The sequence below is a fragment of the Triticum urartu genome, chromosome 6A (genome assembly GCF_056163025.1).
Source record: "Triticum urartu cultivar PI428250 chromosome 6A, HENAU_Tu73, whole genome shotgun sequence".
Classification (NCBI taxonomy): domain Eukaryota; kingdom Viridiplantae; phylum Streptophyta; class Magnoliopsida; order Poales; family Poaceae; genus Triticum; species Triticum urartu.
Genome location: NC_141878.1, coordinates 311,083,618 through 311,094,764, shown reverse-complemented (window position 1 = coordinate 311,094,764; position 11,147 = coordinate 311,083,618).

Below are 11,147 nucleotides of genomic sequence, written 5' to 3'. Positions count from 1 at the left end.
TTTTCGTCGACTCCCCTAGGGTTTCTGGAATATTGGGGTACTTACAGATCAGAGAGGTGGTGCGGGAGGCCACCGAGGTGGACACAACCGACCTGGGCACGCCTGGGTCCCCAGACGTGCCCTGGTGGGTTGTGCTCCCCTCAGGTACTTTCTTAGCCAACAGGTGTCTTCTGGTCCAAAAAAATGCACAAAAAGTTTCGCTACATTTGGACTCCCTTTGATATTGATTTCCTGCGATGTAAAAAACTAGCAGAAAACAGCAACTGGCTTGGCACCATGTCAATAGGTTAGTCCCAAAAATGATATAAAATGTTGTAAAACATCCAAGAATGATAATATAATAGCATGGAACAATCAAAAATTATAGATACGTAGAAGACGTATCAGTACACATGCCGGTCGCTGAAATTTACGAGTACCATAGTTTGAATTGCACACGATTCGCGCAGCAAAAGCCGTGTGTGAACTTAATAGCTGACGGTATCCAATACAGAACCGCGTCTAAGTAATAACCCACGCCACTCACCTTCCAAACCTCGAGGCACGAAATAGAGTGCCAATTGTGTGGGGCCCGGTTGTCTTGCCGTATCTTTACATTTTCTTTTTTGAACACCAGATATTTACATTTTCTTTCCTCATATAAGGCACGAATGCTTATTTTGCGATACCATGGCACTCCATGAATGTGTCCAACCCATGACATCAATATGTTTGAAAATTCCTTCCAATTTACTACACATGGAATTAACTCGCACACTACAAGTACACATATATGATTTTTCAAACTGTTATGGTTAGTTGTTGCATGTACATGTAGTTAAAATTTGAATTACTGTCATTAAATGGTTAGAAAATAACCTAAATATCTTTAAAAGGTCAAATGACCCCTGAAATTTTCCAAATTTTGACATGAAAGTTGTATTAGAGCATGTTAACTGTAGAAAAAAATTTGAAGGCCATAAGAGGAAGCTATTGTCGGTTTGTCATCAAACATGCATTGTTCCCTCTAGGAACCACGAGCCTTCTAGTGAGTTGCTCCGGTTTGTGAGGACTGTTGTCAGTGCAACAGACCCTGGGTCTATTGCCCAGAGTGTGCACATGCACGGGAACAAGATTGGAACACAACCCAGATCAGAGTGCAAGAACCCCAAAGATTTGAAGGACCAACATGCAGATCAGAGGGATCAAGTTCAAACCGGAGAAGCATGATAGCTTCAAGAGAAAAGCCTCCCTTGCCGGGAAGGCGAGCTCGGCAAGGGGCAAGGCCACCTCTAGAAGAAGATAACCAAAGCACCTCGGCAGGGCCTGCTGGGGCTCACAGAAGCAAACCACCTCACCAACCACCCTGCCACGACCCATGTCATCGATCAGTGCGGTGTCAAGCCACAAAGTGATTAAGTGGCATCCATTCACCACATGGCAACCATTTCCTACAGGAGAAACCCTTAGACAACACCCGTCCTGCGACATGACAAGCGAGTAGGCGCGGAGCTGGCAAGATAGCCCGGCAAGCCTTGCCGGGAAACCAACGTTGTGACATTGAGTGGTGCATTTAATGCGCCTCTCAGCCCGCAGAGTTAGGTATGATAGCACTGTTTGCTATCTTATCAGTGCGTAATGACTACTTTGCCACTGTGGTAACCCCTTGATCTATAAATGGAGGCCCATGGCAACCGTAGAAAAGGGTAACAGAATTGGATAACTCATACCCCCGTACGCGCGTAGCCACTACTGCCACGAGACAACCCTGTCGGGCAAGTGTACTACGCTCCGCCACCACCTTTCCACCATCAATCCACCAAAGCAGGAGTAGGGTTTTACGCCTCGCGGCGGCCCGAACCTGGGTAAAGTTGCCTGCGTGATCTCTGTCGTGCTGCCCCATGCTCATCCGCTCTTTGTGCAACGTGTCGCCCCCTTGCAAAACCAGCAAGGGGCCTCCTGGTCCCATAGGTGGCCGTGGTTTCCTGCAAAATCTTTGGCGCGCCAGGTAGGGGGCTTGCTTGCGTGAACCTGAAGGCGTGTGCAGCACGTCGACTTCATCACCATCTTCATCTTCAACGACGCCGTCAACCATGGCGTCCAAGAAGAAACCCCGTCCTTCGGCTCACCCATCCACCTCGAAGGCTCTGCCGCCCACGGCCTCTCGCACCACGGGGGGTACAGAGGCACACGAGGACACAGACGCTGCTAGGGGAGTGGTCAGAGCAGGCGGCATCGCCACCACTTCCCCGATAGCCGATGTAGGAGTAGGATGCGCCAGAGGAGAGCAGCATCGACAACACCCTGATGGCCACGCTCCCCAAGGTGCGGGTGAAGGGGTTACTCCATCTGCGCCCCTTTCCCCCGCCGACGGGCACAGCCACGGTAACAGCGCCCAGACCGGGGCGGATCACCTTGTAACGCCCAAGACGGCTATATCTCCCACGTGTCGAGGCACGACTTAGAGGCATAACCACATTTTTTTGTCGCGAGAAGGGTCATCTTTACACAATCCCATGTACAAGAACAAGGATAAATAAATAGTTGGCTTAAAATCGCCACGTCTCACAATACATCGTTCAGAGTACACGCATAGTCTGACTACGGACAAATCTAAATGAAAAGAAGATAACCCCAAATGCTAAATCCCGATCATCCCAACTGGGCACCACTAATGATCATCAGGAAAAGACACGTAGTAACGGCCAAGGTCCTCGTTGATCTCCCACTTGAGTTCGGTGGCATCACCTGCACTGGAATCATCAGCACCTGCAACTGTTTTGGTAGTATCCGTGAGTCACGACTACTCATCAATCTCAAAACCACAAGATCTAGACTATTTAAGCTTATGGGTAGGATGTGGTTGTGAGGTGGAGTTGCAGCAAGTGCTAAGAAAATATGGTGGCTAGCATACGAGTACAAGAGTAAGATGAGAAGCTACGCAACGGTCGTAAACTAAAAGTGATCAAGAAGTGATCCTGAACTACTTACGTTCATACATAACCCAACTGTGTTCACTTCCTGGACTCCTCCTAAAAGAGACCATCATGGTTACACAGGGAGTTGATGCATTTTAATTAAGTCAAGTGTCAAGTTCTCTACAACCGGATACTAATAAATTCCCATCTGCCACATAACCGCGGGCACGGCTCTCGAAAGTTTATACCCTATAGGGGTGTCCCAACTTAGCCCATCACAAGCTCTCATGATCAACGAAGGATATTCCTTCCCCCGGAACACATCGATCAGACTTGGAATCCCGGTTATAAGACATTTCGACAATGGTAAAACAAGACCAGCAAGACCGCCCAAATGTGCCGACAAATCCCCATAGGAGCTGCACATATCTCGTTCTCAGGGCACACTGGATGAGACATCCTACGAGTAAAACCAACCCTCGAGTCTCCAGAAGGTGGCCCCGCAGTCTACTCGGTTCGAACCAACACTCAGGGGAGCACTGGCCAGGGGGGGGGTTGAATGAAGATGATCCTCGGGTTAATTACTCCCTAGGCAAAATTTAGTTGTTATTAGGAAAATATTAAAACCAAGGTTGGGCCTTGCTGGAGGATTTTTATTCAAAGCGAACTATCAAGAGGGTCACATAACCCCAACCGCGTAAGGAATGCAAAATCAACGAACATAACACCGGTATGACGGAAACTAGGGCGGCAAGAGTGGAACAAAACACCGAGAAAAAGGCCAAGCCTTCCACCCTTTGCCAAGTATATAGATGCATTAATTAAAATAAGAGATAAAGTGATATCCCAACATATCCATGTTCCCAACATGGAACAATCTACAAGGCACCTCCAACTAGCAACGCTATAAGAGGGGCTGAGAAAAAGTGGTAACATAGCCAAACAATGGTTTGCTAGGAAGGTGGGTTAGAGGCTTGGCATGGCAATATGGGAGGCATGATAAACAAGTGGTAGGTAGCATGACATAACGATAAAGCGAACAACTAACAAGCAAAGATAGAAGTGATATCGGGGGTAATGATCATCTTGACTGCAAAGTTCTTAGGGTTGTCGGAATCTTGCTCCTCATAAACGTACTCATCAGGATCCTCATTCATAAACTCGTCTCCCAGCTCTACCCAAAGCAAGAACACAAGCAACGGAACAATAATCAATCACGGTGCAATGCACAAGCAACATGATGCAAGACATGGCATGGATGCAAGATATGATGTGCAATGCATATGGCTACTCCGGAAGGCAAAAGATTATCATGGCATCAACTTGGCAAAAGAAGAACGCCGCTAGAAAGATTGAGTGATTTTGGTCGAAATTGATATAAGGATCACCAGAAACGGATGCACGGTTCGCAAATGACGAGCAAAACAAGAACGATGCAAAACTGTGCTTAACAGCACCATAGTACTTAAGATGCATCATGAAACTATGCTACAACACTCCAACATAGCAACAAAGCACATGGAAGTAAAGTACAAGTGAAGCTCTACAAATCATGAACACTGAGCTCCTGCTAGAACTCACTAGAACAAGCCTAAAACAGCATGGCAAAAGTGCAAATGATAACAGTTTCACAGACTAAAAATACTAACATGGCATAAACAACATCAGGTAGCAATGTTTAGAGCTAGAAAACAACATGCTACAGGAACATATCATGGCAAACAAATGCATGGCATGCTTGACCTTAAGTCAATGAACAGAACTCCCTTGCCGAACTTTAGCCAAAGATGCACATAAAAGATGGTAGCATCAATGCAAACATGGCAAGTAATATGAACAGTTTCAGACTTAGTAGAAAAACATAGCATGGCAGAAACAGATTCATGATAGGAACTTTGGATTACATGGCATCACAAGGTAACCAATAGTAAGAAGACACATTTATGAAGCTAAACATGGCAACAGCAAGTTCATAGGTTGCATGGATCACTAGCAAAACACATGGCAAAAATGCACATCCTGATAACAATCTGCCAGCATCAATATTTAGCAAAAGTAGAGCATGGTAATGACAAGCTACACCACCCCATAATTACAACCAGAGGCATGACCTGATAGATCATAACCATATCTTCAATACACTCTTACTGAACCTCATCAAAATATGCATGGATCAACTTGTGGCAACAATTCAACATAGCAACATAATGTAACAGGAAAAGACAGCAAAAATACTAAGTGTCTGAAATCGGCAACATCGTGTGGCCTACTTTGCATGCTTGTGCTAGTCACCACAGACCTCATAAAAATACAAGGCTTGCACCACCATAAAGACGGCATGGAGATGCTTCTAAAACATGTAGAAATGATGCTCAAAGGATGCACACAAAAAATGCAATGAAAATTACAAATCAATGAAGATTAAGGCATCAATATGGACAGTAACATGCATGCAAATGACACTAACATGAAGAGCATCACGAGACAAACATTTCTATATATCATATGCGCAAATCGGAGCTATATGCATGGAGATATGACATGTCAAAGAGGTGCACATGATATGAAAATCCTGGGACTTGGAGAAAAATATACCCCTCCGGATCTAGGGTTTGACCCGGCGTGGACTTCAAGGTTCGCTGGAGTTATCGCCCGAGATGGCTTGGAGGAGGTGGCCGGAGATGGAGGAGAGGCCAGCAAGGGTCGGGGAAGAGGCGCTCCAGCGAGGGGGCGCCGGATCCGGTCGAACCGCGGTCGGATCTGGCCGGAGTTTGAGGCGACGGCCAGGCGGAGGACGGAGGCGGCAGATGGCGACCGGCGAGGGAGAGGCGCGGCAGGCGGCGACACATGAGGTCCAGCGCGGCTGAGCGGGTGGTGCTCGAGGGCGGCGTGCTTGGGCAACGAACGTGCCGGGGGCCCCGAGCAGGCTCGGGCGGGCCGGTGGTGGGGTGGCCCACATGGCATGACAGGATTGGTCGGGGGCGGCGGCGCGGACGTGTCCGGCCGAAGCGGACGTGCGTCCGCGCGGAGGAGGTGGTGGCTAGGGTTTCACCCGGATTTTTAGGAGGGGGAGGCATATTTATAGGTAGGGGAGCTAGGAGAGTCCAAATGAGGTGCGGTTTTCACCCACATGATCGTGATCCAACGGCAGAAAGCATGGAGGGGGTTTAGATGGGCTAGTAGGATGTTGTCGAGGGGTGTTGGATGCAAAGAGAGAGGGGCTTTATGGTTACCCGGTTAACCGTTGGGGCATCAAACGACCTCCAAATGGAACGAAATTTGACAGGCGGCCTGCCGGTGATGTACCAAGGCCACTCGACAAATCTCGGACCATTCCGAGAACGTTTTTCTCCCGATCACGAAACGAGATCTGATAGGTGCAACGGGTGCATGTGGGAGTGTCGGATTTCGAAATGGACAACGGGGAAAATGACCGGATGCATGAGACGAACACGAATGCAAATGAGATGCACATGATGACATGATATGAAATGCATGACATGAACAAAATGCAAAATGAAGACAAAAACCCAACCACAAAGGAAATAACTTATCACATAGCCGGAAATTTCAAGAGTTGGAGTTACAATTATGGAATGTTACATCCGGGGCGTTACAACTCTCCACCACTACAAGAGGATCTCCACCCAAGATCTAGGACTGAAAAGAACTCTGGATATTCGGAACGGAGGTGACCTCGCGCTCCTAGGTGGCTTCTCGGTCGGAATGGTGAGACCACCTAACTTTTAGGAACTTGATAGACTTGTTGCGAGTCTTGTGGTCGGTTTCTTCAAGAATGGCAATGGGATGCTCATGATAAGACAAATATTCTTGGAGATCAATCTCTTTGAAGTTGATAGTGCGCTCAGGCGTCTTTAAGCACTTGCGAAGCTGTGGCACATGAAACACATCATGCACATTTGCAAAGTTGGACGGAAGCTCAAGTTGATAGGCGAGGTCGCCTCTTTTGCCAATGATCTTGAAAGGACCCACGTATCTCGGGGCAAGCTTCCCTTTGATGCCGAAGTGTTGAGTGCCTTTCATTGGAGAGACGCGGGGGTAGACATGGTCTCCGATCTCGAAAGCCAAGTCACGATGCTTGCTATCATAGTAACTCTTCTGGCGCGATTGTGCGACTTTGAGATTTTCATGGATGACTTTACACATTTTTTCAGCTTCTGTGATCAAGTCATTGCCAAGAAGTTGGCGTTCACCAGTCTCGGACCAATTGAGAGGAGTACGACACTTTCTGCCATATAGAATTTCAAATGGGGCCTTGCCAGAACTTGCTTGGAAGTTGTTGTTGTAGGAGAACTCGGCATATGGGAGACAATCCTCCAACTTCATACAGAAAGAGATGACACAAGCTCTGAGCATGTCTTCGAGGATTTGATTGACTCGCTCGAGTTCGCCACTTGTTTGAGGAAGGAAAGCCGTGCTGAAGAGAATGTTGGTTCCCATGGACTTCTGGAAAGATTCCCAAAACTTAGAAGTGAAAATGCTTCTGCGGTCTGAAGAGATCAATTGCGGAATACCGTGCAGCGAGAAAATTCTGGAGGTGTATAGCTCTGCTAACTAAGCTGCCGTGATAGATTCTTTGATTGGAAGGAAATGAGCCACTTTTGTAAGCTTGTCAATGACAACGAAAAAAGCATCATTCCCACGCTTGGACTTGGGAAATCCAATAACAAAGTCTATTTGGATGTGATAAAACTTCCATTCTAGAATAGCAAGAGGTTGGAGGAGACCAGCTGGTCATTGATGTTTTTCTTTCACCCTTCGACAGACATCACATTCATTCACGAATTGAGAAATCTCTCGCTTCATTCGAGTCCACCAATATGACTGCTTGAGGTCATGGTACATCTTCAAACTGCCTGGATGAATGGAAAGAAGAGAATTGTGCGCTTCATTCATTATGACCTTCCTTATATCACCTTTAGGAACCACAATCCTATCCTCAAAGAATAAAGTGTCTCTGTCATCAATGCGATAGCACTTGTATTTGGGTAAGCCCTTGGCAATACCATGTTTCACCCTCTTCACCATGGTGTTAAGGAGTTGCGCCTCACGAATTTGGTCTTCCAAAGTTGGAGTGACTTGAAGGTTGGCAAGAAAACCTTGAGGAACAACTTGGAGGTTGAGCTTGCGGAAAGCTTCACAAAGATCTGGTTGGAATGGCTTGAGAATTAAGCTGTTGCAATAAGCCTTTTTGCTCAAAGCATCTGCAATCACATTAGCCTTGCCTGGAGTATATTCTATACTTGGATTGTACTCTTGAATCATTTCGACCCAACGAGTCTGCCGGAGGTTGAGGTTTGGTTGAATGAAGATATGTTTGAGGCTCTTGTGGTCGGTCAAAATGTCCACTTGCCTTCCCAACAAGAGATGTCTCCATGTTATTAATGCATGGACAACTGTCACCAACTCAAGATCATGAGTGGGGTAGTTCCTTTCGTTTGGCTTCAACTGACGAGAAGTATAGGCCACAACTTTCTTCTCTTGCATTAACACGGCACCGAGACCTTGCAAGGAGGCATAACATAAAACTTTGAATGGCTTGGACTCATTAGGAGGAGTTAGGACAGGAGATGAGATGAGCTTCTCTTTGAGAGTATTGAAAGCAACGTCGCACTCAGGAGTCCAGGAATACTTGACAGGCTTCTAGAGTCGGTTGGAAAGAGGCTTCGCAATCTTTGAGAAATTCTCAATGAATCTTCGGCAATAGCTTGCAAGCCCAATGAAACCGCGGAGCTTCTTGACATTTGAGGAGGTTCCCAGTTCACAATTGCAGAAACCTTCTCCGGATTAATAGCAATGCCCTTGGCAGAGATGACGTGTCCAAGGTAAAGAACTTCATCAAGCCAAAACTCACATTTAGAGAACTTCGCATAGAATTGATACTCTCTGAGCTTGTCGAGCACCAATCGCAAATGTTTGGCATGATCCTTCTTATTCTTGGAGAACACCAAGATATCATTGAGATACACCAAGACGAATTCATTTGTGTAGGGATTGAAGATGAAGTTGATCATACGACAGAATGTTGGAGGAGCATTGACAAGACCGAAAGACATGACAATATATTCATAAGAACCAAAGCTTGTTCTGAATGTTGTCTTGGGGATATCTTCTTCACGAATGGGAATCTGATGATAACACATACGGAGGTCAAGCTTGGAGAACACCTTTGCACCTTTAAGTTTCTTGAATAGCTCTTTGATATTGGAAGTGTGTACTTGTTCTTGATTGTATTCTTGTTCAATGGACGATAATTGACGCAAAGTCGGTCCGTGCCATCCTTCTTCTGGACAAAAAGAACACCACAACCCCACAGAGATGAACTCGGTCTGATCAGACCCAGACGCTCTTGTTCATCGAGTTGTTTCTTCAATTCTTTCAGCTCCTTTGGCCCAAGCTTGTATGGACGCTTCCAAACGGGTTCAGTGTCGGGCTCAAGATCGATAACAAACTCAACTAGCCGGTGAGGAGGCATGACCGGAAGCTCTTCGGGAAAGACATCTTGGTACTCGCAAACAACTGGAATCTGAGAAATAGTGTCTAACTCGCCCTTCTCATTGAGAGAGAACAACCGAATGGTTTTGTCACGAGCGGCATATATTATCACATCCTCAGAAGAGTGTGTCAATTTAATCTCCCTGGCGGCACAATCCAGGAAGGCCTTGTGCTTAGAAAGCCAATCCATGCCGAGAATTAGATCAATATCCGAGTCGCCGAGAACAATTGGAGAAGCTAGAAATTTATAGTTTCCCATCTTAATAGAGACATCGGGAGCTACCAAACTAGAAGTCATAGGCTTTCCCGGGGAAACAACTTGCATAACTTTCAACAAAACCTCTGTGTCAAAATTGTGCTCCGATGCAAATGTATAGGACATGAAAGAATGCGATGCACCAGAATCAATACTTTTGTAGGAATGGAGTTAACTGAAAGGTTACCCATGATCACATCTGAAGAATCCTCTGGTTGAGCTGCATTCATCATGTTCACCTTAGCATGCTTGGGATTATGCTTGACCAATGCACTGCTTGAAGACATCATAGGAGGAGGAGGAGGAGGCGGCAGGCGCCTTTGGTTGAAGCACTTGTTTGCATAGTGACATTCCTGCTGACACTTGTTGCAAGTAGCCCCTGAGAGAAGATGATGATAAGAAGGAGGAGCACCTGTCCTCGGAGCTTGAGTCTGAAACTTGTTCTGATAGTCTAGGTTGGGTGGGTGGGAAGATCCATGGCTACCTTTGTTCTTTTGCTAGTAAGGCTGATGAAACGGAGGAGGCAGAGGAAGCCAGAACTTCTGTTGCTTAGCTACCACTTGTGAGGAAGAAGAAGACTGGACTGCATACCCGATTATCTTCTTTGAAGCCCCACATTTGAGCTGAGCACCTTCTTGCTTGAGGGCCATGTTATAGAATTGATCAAACTTAGTAGGCTCAAAAAGAACAAGCGCTAACTTTAGATCCTCTTTGAGGCCACCCCTGAAGTGATAGATCATGCTCAACGTCCTACCTTGCGAAGCGAGCAAGTTTCTGAAATTGGATGTTGTATTGGTACACGTACATGCTTCCTTGCTTGAGATTGCGGAATTCCTCACGCTTGCTCTCAACAACACTTGTTGGAATGTGGTAAGCTTTAAAATCCCGACGGAAGTCATCCCAGGTAATCACTCGACCTCCTCTGGAATCTTTGCATTGCTGATACCAATCAGCTGCTTGGTCCTTGAGCTGATAAGAAGCGAACTTGACGTAGTCCTCAGTCCTGACATTGCTACATTCAAAATGCTTGCTGATGTCCACGAGCCAATCATCCGCGTTGATGGCATCAGCACAGTTGCTGAAAGACTTTGGCTGATTTGCAAGGAACTGGTTGAGGGTAGCAAACCGAGGCTGATTTGTTGAATTGACCTTGACCTTGATTCCCTTGGTTACGCTCTTGCAAGAGTTGCAAAATCATCTGGGTATTGGCGTTGGTGGCTGCCATGACAGCTTTCCATGCCTCCGGAGGCGGAGGGTTCGCCTGATCTCCATCATTTCGTTGCGGATTCCGACATGTTGGAGGAGCCATCCTGAAGAGGGTGACATCCGTTAGAACCATGATAGACAGATAGACAAGCTGAATCAACTCATAGAAATTGCAACATATAGCCTTCACAATAAACATCCAAACAAAGATTGAACGAATGAATTCCAAAGTTAACATTACACGACCATTAAGGTGAGAAGCCACTTAGATA